The following is a 12,783-nucleotide window of genomic DNA, read 5'->3' on the forward strand; positions in this document are numbered from 1 at the left end:
GATCCTCATCCCCATCACAGAGTCGCTTCACAAAACATGGTCCCATTGGAATAATTGCCTCCAGGCCATCAACCGACTTCTCACCAGCCTCAACCTTGTCCTCAATACCAACAAGACAGAGATCCTTCTAATATCTCAGGACAACAACAACGTTCCTCTCAACTCCCCCAGTTCTTCCCATCTATCCAAAACTTCATTTAATCACTCACCACATGTGAGAGACTTGGGTGTTCTGCTCGACAACCAGCTTAACTTGAAAAAATTTGTCAATAACACCACTAAGGAATGCTTTTTCAAATTGCAAGTACTTAGAAAACTAAAACCACTCTTACTCCTCCGGGACTTCCACTTGTTGCTCCAATCAATTATCCTGTCCAAAGTTGATTACTGCAACTCCCTTCTTCTGGGTCTACTGGCTAACACCATTAAACCCTTACAGATGGTCCAGAACGCGACTGCAAGGATTCTCACCAACGCCAACAAAAGAGATCACATCCTTCAGAACCTTCACTGGTTACCAATCAAATTCAGGATTCGCTTTAAAGCCCTCATGATGATCCATAAAGCCGTGCATAATATCGCCCCCCTCAATCTAACCTTCCAACTACGGCCACACATCCCAAATAAACTTATCAGAAGAGCATACAAAGACACTCTGTATACCCCACCTGCTAAAACCTCATTAAGGAAGCGTGCCCTTTCCACAGCTGGTTCCCACCTTTGGAACTCCCTCCCTCTGGACCTCCGCCAAGAACCCTGCCCTCTGGTTTTCAAAAAAGCTAAAAACATGGCTATTCAGCCAGGCCTTTGCGGAGAGATAATCCTCTCACTGTAACTTGCCCGCTAGCTAAGTCAGCTCTACCTGTTATCCATCAGCTACTCCAGTTTTTCCCGTTATGGCGTTCCCCTAAGATTATTTGGAAGTTTCACCATGTTTAGCCCTATGTTTCTATTGTATTTTAGTATATTTATACTGTACCACTTGTTCATTGTTTCTTCAAATTCATTCTACCTCATGTTCATTGTATCCGCCCCACGGCGACAGTTCAGTTTCTATGTAAACCGGTGCAATATGTATCCTATACAGGAACATCGATATACAAAAGTTAAAAATAAATAAATAAATAAATATGTGAGGACTGACATCCTGCTGTCCTTGCATAACACCTGTTACAGGTAAGCAATTCTGCTTTCTCATCTCCCAGGTGGTTTCATTGCTGAAGTAGAGGAGAAAGGTCATAGCCACATCCCCAATGGTATTCCAAGTCCCAAGTCCAAAGTCCATCTCACCCTGTTCTGCCACTAGTAAGGACATCTTAGGTGCTCAAACCCAGCCATGGTGTCTAGGACAGGTTTACTTGGCTGTTTTGGCCTAGATCTAGAGGTGTTTCCTCTTCTGAGGCTCCAGAGATAAACAAGGCAACTGTCACTGACCTCAATCCTCTCTGGGCATCAAATCCAGCACAGAGTGAACTTAAGGAATCTAGCAGAGGCTCAAAGATTTATTACTGCCTGCCTCTGTGCCCTCAATGTTGAGACACAGAAGCCCTACATCACCTTCTCCAAGGCCTGCTGGATTTTCCTATCCAACTCTTCCTCAAAGATAGCCGATTCCAGCCTTGACTAGGAGGCAGGAGAGGTGATCACATCCTCTTTGGAACCAAGAGGTGGATCGGTGGCAAACACCTGGACTGCTATAGGCCATTGCGACTCACTGACCTTCTTAGAGGATGCTTAGGGGGAGATCTTGGCATGTGCCAGATTGACCCTGCTCCTGGTACCAATGGAGAACAAGGCTTCTTCAGCTTCCCTCTATGCTTGGTATTGGATCTCCTCAATGTCGGTAATGAAGCGGCAGAACACAACACCTTTATTAGGAAAAGTAAGATGAAGGCCAGATGATCCAATGGTACTGAAGATGGTCCTTCCACCAACACAGCTCCAAGGTCTATCAATGCCTATGTATTTGTTTTCTGGTGCCGAAAATATTTTCCAGGAGTTCTAGTTGGGACTGGCATCCTTTCAGGGTCATGGTCGCACATTTGTGATACCTGTGGACATCATGCGATGCCCCAGACATAAGATATGCCTATTATGCGGGGTCTGTGATAGACTAGTTCTTGTGCACAGAGGGCATTGCTGGAACGAGCTAGACATGTTCGGCCCAAACAAAGAGGAAGCAAAATCAAACAATGGCAGCGATGGCTTGCTAGTCAGCAGGCACCAACAGCATACCACTGCAGAATGGGAACAAACAAAAATAGAGAAATTACTAAAAACTCTTACCTAGGGAAACTATCAGGAACAAAACAAGACCCCACGATGAATGATCCTATGGATCTGGCAAAAACTCAAGGCCCAGAAAAACAGGCGTGGGAGGCAACACAACCACAACACAGGGCTCCACAGAAAAAGAATGAAGGGACCCCGTGTGGACATGTTGCATAATAGCATGCATGAGCGTGCTCAATGAGCAACAGTCAAAGTACTAGAAACATTGACATAAGTTTACTGTTCTAGACTCCATTGGAGAATGTCACCCATGTGCGAGGACTGCCATTCTGCTTACCCTCAGAGAAAGGCAATCTTACCCTTGACAAAGGAATTCTCTCCCTCTGATTTTTTTTTTTTTTTAAGAGAGACTGTCCACTTCCTGCTCATTCGAAAATCTGATGTCAAAAAAGGATCCTGCCACTAAATCCAGCAACTCTTTACACAATCTTGGGCACTTAGCCACTGAACCTCACCAGGGAGAAAATCTGGGGAGAGTTTCTTGGCTGCCAGAGCCTCTCCCTCATCAGGCCTCTGAAAGGTACAGAAGGCCTGGTGCAAAAATACAGAAACTTCCAGTGAAAACCCTCCTTAAGAGGGGAAGGTGGAGCTTCCAAGGGCCTCTTGTTCAGTCTCCCCCTCCGGAGTTAACACTGGGACACTAAAACCAGGACAAACAGAGGCTCAGTGGCCGCTCTCTCTCCACAGCAAGGGAAGAGGAATTAAGGCATGCCCATGCTGAGTGACAGTCACTGAGAGACGGAGACTTCCTCGACTGTCACCCTCCCACTGCATATAGGACAACAGGAGCTAGTTAGGTGTTCATGTGCCAACTCCTGTACTGGTGGGTCTGCTCGTCCATGCCTATGACAAGCTGGAGCTAAAATATAACTCCAGAAGAATGGATTTCCCATTAGTAGGGGATGGAGGAGCCAACAGTCCAATGCCCGGAGGCAACCTAAGCTCAAACTATCTCCCTCCACACACACACACATATATCCTCTCGCCTTACAACATAACTGGCTGACTCAACCACTCTTGAGCTGCTTTTCTCTAGAATTATTTATTTATTTTGTTTAATTTTAATGAGGCGACAAAAAGTCAGCTAAAACCAGAAGAGAAGAATAGGAATGAAGGGGGTGGGGGGGGGGGGGGGGAGCCCCACCAAGCGAAATTACTGCTCTCAGGAAAAATCCTGAACTGGTCCGCAACCCCTGAATCAACCAGGCCCCATAGGTAACCTGGGAGTCAGGTCCCTGACTCACTCAGCCAGGGACAACCAGGAAGCCTAGCCCAAAAATGCTTCAATAGGGAAATAGCACACACAAAAAGAAAAAAGTTAAATAAAAACATTGCCTTAGTAGAAAGATGAGGAATGCTCCACCAATTGGGGCCGTGGGCCAAAATCTGAGAGCTAGATGCCCTACTTCACTAGTCCAGAACATGCCACCATCTGCTGCAGACAGAATATGGCTTTAGTCTGCACTGCACCATCTTCTATACTGGTGAGTATGTCACAGAAAAAGGTGTGTCCTCTGTCGCCATCTGCTAGTAGGCAGTGTAAATGCATGATTCTGGAATAGCCTAACAGGATATGATTGTATTTTATACATCCTACGCATGTCTTCTACAGACATTTTGGGGTTAGCATTTTTTGTTTATTTATTTATTTTTAACTCTCAATGCATTAGCATACCATTAGCTTAGTGCATCAAGAGTTAACTCAATTTTCACTGCTTGAATAAAGAAAATGTGAGTTAAAAATTTAGCTCAGGTGATTAAAAGTTCTGTTTATTTTAGAGACTGATAAATAAACGATTTGGACCTATGTACTTTGGATAGTATTTGAAGACTTTTCTTGTTGGGTTGCACTGTCGGTTCAATAAACTTTAAAAAAAAAAAATTAATGATTTGGCAGTAACAGTAATTGATTAGAAAATCAGCCAGCCAGCTCTTCTGATTATGCACAACATGAGATATATTCTTTTTCAATTACTGGAATGGGGGAGGTGTTAATGCACATCTAACTCCAAGCTCCCCAAATGTTTCAAGAAAAATGCCATATAGGACACTTCAAATCAATGAGAGGCTGATGCAGAAAGGTACGTTCAGTTGAATGCACATTTTCTGGCTGCAAAATATACTGCTGATGCAGCAAGGAGTTTTGTGTGTAGAAAATATGTATGCCTAAATGTAAGTACTAATTATATTCATTTATATTCTGCTTTTTGGCATTTCAGAGAGGATTATATTCAGGTACTGTAGGTAATTCCCTGTCCCCAGTACTGTTTAGCATCCTCGCATGGAAATCCCATGCAAATGAGATCATTAAGCAGTACTCCCTGATAGAGACTGCAACTAGCTAATGCACCTTTTTCAGTGCTGGAAATTTAACCCTGGGTCAGCACTGGAATTTCCAGCACTATGAAAAAAATAGAAAAAAAAAAAGGTCAAAAAGTTTTTAAACAGTCAGGAATTCTCTGGGTAAATGCCAGCCGCCACCGCCACCATTACCCGGATAAGTACTGATTTATATCTGGCAGCAGGAAACAGCTGGCAGGTGAGTACTTATCCAGCTATTTGGCAAGGTTTGCTGCTACTTAGCTGGATATGTACTTTATCAGGGTAAATAACAGCGAACAGTGCCAGACAGCCAGACTTATCTGGCTTATCTGGCTATCTGGCAGCTGCTTCCCACTGCCAAACAGTTGAATAAATCAATATGTATTTGGCTCAGTGGTGGTGGTGGCTGTTGCCATTTACTTGAGAGTCTGTCAGGGATACCTCCATTCCCCCTTCCCAAGTTAAAATATACATTTGGCATAATTTTAAAGTTTAGGTCTGTTTTTTAAAACTCCCAATGCATTAGGAGTTATAGAAAGAAATTAATCGTGGCAATTAAAAGTGTGCGCTGAAAACCAGCAGTTTCTTAATGCTTATATTACTACATCGGCCTATGAGAGGGCAGGAGGTGGTCCTCAAAGTTCGCTGAGATGGGTGGGTAAGAAGGGAGAGAGTCCCTCAGAGGAGTTTGTTGAGAAGACTGGGGAACGGGGCAGGGCAAATAGAATGTCAGTAATATTTCTAGATTTCTCCAAAATTGGCAACACTGCCCCAGCCCCAACAAACTTGCCACTTGCCTCTCCTCGTCCCCAATATCTGCTTGCCTATGGAAGCAGGGGGAGAGGAAGGTGGATGGATGGCAGGACTGGGTGTTTGTGTGCACGTGGTACACTCTCACACCTATCGTGCACTCTTACTCACTCTCCACTTCCTTGCCCTTTCTCCCCCCAGGAGACCCTAATCCAAGGAAAGTATTTGGATTATAATATTAAGGATTTTGCCTGTATCCTTTAGGGACGATGTCCATGCCCCTTTCCCCACAGCTCTGAAAAGATGGCAGCATGCTTGGGAGCCCCAGGAACCACCATCCTTACCTAGCTTTCCCTGGCAGCCCCACAGAACCCATGGTTCAGCACCATCCTCTCCGTAGCCTGCACTGCCCTTCACAACTGTGGAAAAAACTTTCTTGCTGTGCTGCAGCCTCTCTCCCTATCTTTGGCCCAAAGCGGCTGCACCTGCACAAGCAGCACTAATGGCTAAATTATGCATTGCGGGCAATCAACGATGGTCTTCCACCAGTGTGCCCAGCTGCCATTTGCAAGTCTAACTTCAACTGTCAGGACAAGCAGTGGTGTAATGTGCTCCTGCTGCTGCCACTACAGGCCAGATTAAGCTTTCTGTCTTTGCTACTTGGGATGAAATTCATTTGACCCTCAGGCCATAGTTTGGGGACCCCGATCTAATTCTCAACTGTCCAACAACAGTAGCCAAAAGTATAATAAAAAATAAAATGTCAGGACTATTTCTATTTATTTCCTTCCTTCTCTGAAGGGCATGTGTTATATTTCACCGCTCTACACCTGCTAAGGTTTTCCGTACTGGTTCCATGAAAAATGAGTGGCTGTTTTTACATCAGCATATGCAGAATTAAAAAAAAACTCAGCTCTCTGTGGCCTGCCATTTTTGTATATTTTGCTATAGTTTCTCAAATAAAGGGGGTGCTTAACTGGTAGCTTCAGAGACCCTGGCGTTTGTCTTTTATCTGACCTTTCACACACAAGTATTAAGTTAAAATCCTAGACTGTGATAAGACAATAGCTAATGCATCTAGAAACTGGGGAGAAAATGTCAAAATGTTCCAGTAGGCTGAGATCCAGAGAGGGGCTTTCGGGCTCCCAACTTACAATTTTTTAGTCCACCTGCAAAATAAATCTGCAATTTTCATACCCATCCCCTGAAGTTTCTAAGATCATTCTACAACTTCCAGGAGCTCTGACTTGCATAACGAATGAATATGTCCTGCTGCCAGTAGCCCCTAGAACCATATGTTGTGATGATCATTATCCAATGTATGAGCCATTGACCATTAACTTGCACATCAGGAAGCTGAAAAGCAAGATAATCTCCCCAAATTACCAATTGTTGCAAACATCCTCACTGCTAGCAAGTCATTTACTTTTGTAAAGGGATGGCAAAATTGTATTCATTTTCCCCAATAGTATGATACTCACCAGGTCTCCTGGTGTCACGACACAGCCATATTTGCTCTGCAGGTAATGTGCCAAGGACCCTCTTCTTAGTACCTCCTGCGCCTTCTGTGAAATGGAAGAGAACAGAGTGCTCATTGTAAACAGAGACAAGAAGGGAGGGTGCATGCTCAGATGACAGCAGAGAATGTGCAGAGTAAGTAGAGACAGATGAGAGTACGCATTTAGAGAACCAGATGAGAGTACACATTTAGAGGTATTGAGTGGGTGTTTGGGGGTGGGGGATTGTGGAGATTTCCTTTCAGCATTCCATACCATTCCCTTTCAGTTACACAGAAACAGTAAAATGTAGAAATTCTCTCTCTCTATCAAGCCCCAAATACTCAAGAGTATAAAGAGAATGGGCAAGCTAACTCATGTAATTCCAACCCTCTCAACTCTTAAGCAGGTTCAGAGTTAAGAAACTTTATTTGTACATATGATACCAATGTAATACAGGAAGTACATAAATAAAAGAATAATATACAATAGTAATAAAAGTAAACTAGAACCACTAAGTAAAGAAATGACTATAAAGGCCAATTCTGGGATTCTAACAGTGGTGATCACTATTACTGCTGGTCACAGTAAATTTCTGGCCTGGTGGCAGGCTATGACATTAGGTTGCTATAACTGCTCTTTCTCCTGTTTCCTGAAGGATTACACCAAGTTATTCCTGCTTATTCTTATGTGGAAAACCTAATTTTCTCTGTCAGTTTTACAAAATGTGCATCTCCGATATCTTTCAATTTTGCAAACTACAGGAGAATACGAGGCGCATGTTTGTTTCTATTTCTCTACTGCTGCACCGCATATAGAATTTGGTTTCTTGAGGTTGCTAGCTCAACTTGCATCTTCCAGTAGGATGCAATTGGTGTTTTAGGGACCATAGCAATATGTACAGTGCTACCTTTTCATAGATATGGTGGGCTCTGGAGGTTTGTACTATTTGGTATGGTAGGTTTGCTACATAGGCATTGAGTGTATTTTGCAGGATTTTATTCTTACTTCACAAACAGTCTGGAGTTTGGTTCAAACCAGAAAAAAGAACTCTAATTTGACTCAACTTGATAGGAAACCCTGCAGCCTGATCTGTTGCATGTGCTTGCACAAGATTAATGTTTAAGGGCAAGAGACCCAAATGAGTTGGCTCATCCCTGAAATTCCATCAAAACATAGTAAATGAGAGCAAATAAGGACCAATTGGCCCATTCAGTCTGCCTGGTTGTTCCAGGAATAAAAAACACAAAACAAAATGGCACACTCAGTACTACCCTAATTAGGATATATTCCATGCAAGCTTGAGCACTTGAAGTATTTCACACCTTTTCCAAGCCCGTTTTTTCCTTTTTTGTCCTCTATCAATTCTGGGTAGACATGCTTAAACCAATATCCAGGATTCTTTCCATCCCTCCTCATATATACATGATCAGGCCGATGCAATATTGGCGTGCGAGTGCCCTCTCTCTACATGCGCCAATTTAAAGTTTAAATAGGCTTCCGCACTAAAAAGGAGGCGCTAGGGAACATTTTGCGTCTAGTACCTTCCTGGTATTGAGTACCCAAGATAAGTGGCTATCAGCGGGTTAGGAAAACAGATGCTCAATTTTACGAGCACCCGTTTTCCTAACCTGACCGCTGACGACGCTTTTTTATTTAATTTTTACGGTTCTCCTTTTTTTCAGCTTTATTAGGAATGTGATTCTGGCATCTGTGTATACATCCTCTAAAATACCTCAACAGGCAAAAATAAGGACAGCAGGGCCAGCCTAGTGGCAGTTCTGTGCCCCGCTATGCCCATTGTCTGTGTGAACTAAAGTTCTAGGGTTAAACTTTGAAAAAACATGCTGACTTTTACTCAAGCTCTTATAAAAGGAAATGAGTGTTATTTTTACTTTTAGGGAGTTTTTGGGAGCAAATTTCTGCCACTATGTGTACAATGGAGACAAGTTTGAAGTATGGATTATTTAGGTTGGTTTTTTTTAACTTGTTTTAGAATTGTTCATATTTTTTTTGCATTGTATAGTCAATTTTTATTAGTTGAGATTATATTACTGTAGTGTGTTGTGTTTAAAATTGGTATATAAAAACACCAGTATAAATACAAACATATAGTACATTTATATTAATTTGTTATAATATAATAAAATGCCTACCCAAGACATATATATATGAAAAGGCAGTCAAATTAATATTAAATGTTTTATGGACTTTAGTCCACGCCACATTGAAGGCTAATGCTCTTTTGTGGTCCAAACTGTGCAGGGCTTGTTCATCTTGTGGATCTGTGGCCTGCAGAAAAATGTTGGAAGGATGATTGACTTATCAAGTGGAAATTAGGCTTCAGCTTAGGCAGGAACTTGGGATGTGTGTGCAAAACCACCCTCACAGAAGTGGATAGGACCTGGACCTCATCAACTTTGAGGACTCAAGTGACTGCCACCAAAAATATGACTTTCAGGTCAGGAACTTCAGCATACAAGAATTCAGAGTCTCAAAAGGAGACTTCATCAGCTAGGTTAGTACCATATTGAGATCCCAAGACATAGCCAGAGACTTGATAAGAGGCTTCAAATAAGCCCCACATGAATCAGACAACTAAAGAGTGTGCGGAGATGGGTTTACCTTCTACCTGGTGGTGATAAAAGTTCACCTCAGTGTATTTAGAGCTTAACAGTTTGTTTTTAGACTAGATTCTGAAAGATGTAGAAGGTATTCAAACGTTTTTATAAACTAGTTAGTAAACATTTCAGGCACACAAGAGGAGACATTCCTCATATAAGGCAGCAATAAAACAACACATCATATAACCAGATACAATATACAAACATATACATAGGCATAAATCTTAATAGAGTCACATTTTACGTTATTCCAAGTAAGAGCCCCAAATTTGCTTGTATTTGTGTGGGTTATTCTTTAGGTCACAGCATAATGTTTCAATATCAGCAATTTCATGCAATAATGCCAATACTACACTGGGGGATTCATTTTCCAAAAAGTGGTTATTATGAATTTTACTGCCAATAACAGCTGGCCCACCAAAGTACAAAATTTAACCGGCACTAAAAGGAGCTCACTCAACTGCCCAACAATGCCAACTTTGGACCAATAAAAATTGCATGATGCAAATTTTGCAAATCAATGCAAATCAATCCATGGCATCCAGACAAGATGGAGTTACCATATATAGATATCTCCTCTCCAGCTAACCCTAAGAATCTTTTGACCTGCCACCATATACATAACGTATGGGCCAATAGTGGGCTTCTTCTATGAACTTTGAGACATGGCGGCAAATCTGGAGGCATAAATGGGAGCATGGCCAGGTCAATAACATCCGCCTGTTCGAATTTCATGGACAACCAAGAGACAATGGAGACACAGTAACCTGGACGCCCAGCAGAGATGAAGATTAGGTAGGCTCACTGCTCCCCCCCCCCCCCCCCATCACTTGAGTAGCCATAAGCGACTCATTTTAATTCCAGCTGGTTTATAAGTCCAAATAAATGTCCCCATTAAGCCATGCAAATCTGAAAATACTTGCTGAGGTTTTACGTATGGAATTTACACACTTTTTTTTTTTTTTTTTTAATGGATCTAGCAAACAACAGTCCTACCCTATCGTCATGCTCATAAAAGTGAAGCTTAGAGAATGTCAGGGAATGTGCTATTTTCCCAAATTCTAGTTATTTAAGCTCATTACGGGCACTCTCCAGCCGCCTATAAGTTTTCCTGGAAAAGTCCAGCTTGTATTGCCCCTCCAGCATTCTGATTCTATCTAACAATTCCTCTATTTTTTGCCTACGGATCTTCTGTAGGTAGCACGCATAACTAATAATTTTTCCCTCGCAGGAACATCTTAAAAGTAACCCAACAAAGGCTGGGAAAATACTTTGTCTCCAGGTTAAACTCATTAAACTCAGACACCACCTGTTCAAGGAGCACAGGGAAATGCTTATCACCAAGAAGGGAAGTATGCAACCACCAGTGTACTATGGGGTTTGAACTGGTTCAGAGCAATTCTTAAATGAATGGGGTGGTGGTCTGAAAGCGTACAGTCAAAATGTTGTTAGAGACTAAGGAGAAAGCATTTGGGGAACACAAAATAATAAATTCTGCTATACATAGCATGTCTGGGGGAGTAGTAGGAGTAGTCGTGCTCACCCGGATGTAGGTGCTTCCAGACATCTACCAACTGAAATGTATGGGTTAAATCAGTATGTTGAGGATCACCAGCCTGACCAGATCTAGTAGTAAAGAACAAAAGAACATAAAATATGCCATACTGGGTCAGACCAAAGGTCCATCAAGCCCAGTATCCTGTATCCAACAGTGGCCAATCCAAGTCACAAGAACCTGGCAAGCACCCAAACGTTAAATAAAACATAAGAAAATGCCATACTGGGTCAGACCAAGGGTCCATCAAGCCCAGCATCCTGTTTCCAACAGTGGCCAATCCAGGCCATAAGAACCTGGCAAGTACCCAAAAACTAAGTCTACTCCATGTTACCATTGCTAATGGCAGTGGCTGTTCTCTAAGGGGCGGATTTTAAATGCCCTGTGCGCTGGCGCGCCTATTTTGCATAGGTCGCCGGCGCGCACAGAGCCCCGGGACGCGCATAAATCCCGGGGCTTTCTAAAAGGGGCGTTTCGGGGGCGTGACGCGGCGTTGCGGGGGCATGGCGCCAGCCTGGGGGCGTGGTCGAGGCCTCCAGACCAGCCCCCGGGTTGGATGATCGCGCGCCAGCAGCCTGCTGGCGCGCGTAGATTTACATCTGCTTTTAGCAGGCGTAAATCATGAAACAAAGGTAAGGGGGGGGGGGGGTGAAGGAAAGTTCCCTCCGAGGCCGCTCCGAAATCGGAGCGGCCTCGGAGGGAACAGGCAGCGCGCGCTGGGCTCGGCGCTCGCAGGTTGCACAAATGTGCACCCCCTTGTGCGCGCCGACCCCGGATTTTATAAGATACGCGCGGCTATGTATTTTGGTAGCCCTTCTCTTTACCTTCATCACATCACAAGCTACTATTGCTTATTAATAGCAGTTTATGGATTATTCCTCTAGGAACTTAAACCTTTTTTAAACCCAGTTACACTGACTACTGTAACCACATCCTCTGGCAATGAACTCCAGAGCTTAACTATGCGCTGAGTGAAAAAGAATTTTCTTCAATTTGTTTTAAATGAGCTACTTGCTAACTTAATGGCGTGCCCCCTGGTCCTTCTATTACCTGAGAGAGTAAATAACTGATTTACATTAACTTGACAGATTTTGTCAAGGATCTGATCCCGACACACATTCCTGTCACCCCCAACAAACAGTTTATCAAAACCAAAAGAAGCAGTTAGCCCATATATATTAACTAGAGTAAATATCATGGAATATAATGTACAATCCAATAGTACATATCTCCTTTCCACAACAGAGTACATTTTATTAAGAGGAAGATTTTGTCAATTAGGATGCAAACCCCTCTACTTCAAGAATTTTATGAGGAATAATAAATTTGCCCAACCCAGCCCATTTTTATCTTTTTGTGCTCCCTAGATGTCAGGTGAGTCTCCTGTAAAAACAAAATGCATGCTTTATTTTTATGAGCAAATTGCAAAATTTGCTTGCTTTAATGGGAGATGAAATCCCTCGAACATTCAATGAATGTCAATCATGAGTAAATAACTATAAAAATGCAAAGTAGGGCAAACATAATACGATCATTTATGATATAAAATTGCCAATCATACATTGAGACCAGTTTAGCAGAGCAAAACATCACACCTGACTGAACTTGCCATAATCAATGAGTTTAAGGCATGCTGCAGTACAAACCATTAAATAGTATGCATTTTTCAACCCCAACTAAATCACACATCCCTAACATAACAACCATCTCAAGGGCCCAACAAAAACCAACTCCTCAACAAATC

At 42.7% G+C, this 12,783-nt stretch overlaps 1 protein-coding gene across 6 annotated transcripts in view; it reads right to left on the bottom strand.

Moving 5' to 3' along the window:
- BCL9 (BCL9 transcription coactivator) overlaps nt 1-12,783 on the bottom strand; it is a 214,689-nt gene that overhangs the window by 89,406 nt on the left and 112,500 nt on the right. For 5 of the 6 annotated variants that reach the window (XM_029578284.1, XM_029578283.1, XM_029578281.1 and 2 more), the window contains one exon: nt 6,846-6,929. The gene's annotated coding sequence lies outside the window, so the exon portion shown is untranslated. Of the gene's footprint in view, nt 1-6,845; nt 6,930-11,027; nt 11,111-12,783 lie in introns of all 6 variants that reach the window. The other variant, XM_029578279.1, reaches the window with a different exon arrangement.

This window comes from Rhinatrema bivittatum, chromosome 15, assembly GCF_901001135.1.
Source record: "Rhinatrema bivittatum chromosome 15, aRhiBiv1.1, whole genome shotgun sequence".
Classification (NCBI taxonomy): domain Eukaryota; kingdom Metazoa; phylum Chordata; class Amphibia; order Gymnophiona; family Rhinatrematidae; genus Rhinatrema; species Rhinatrema bivittatum.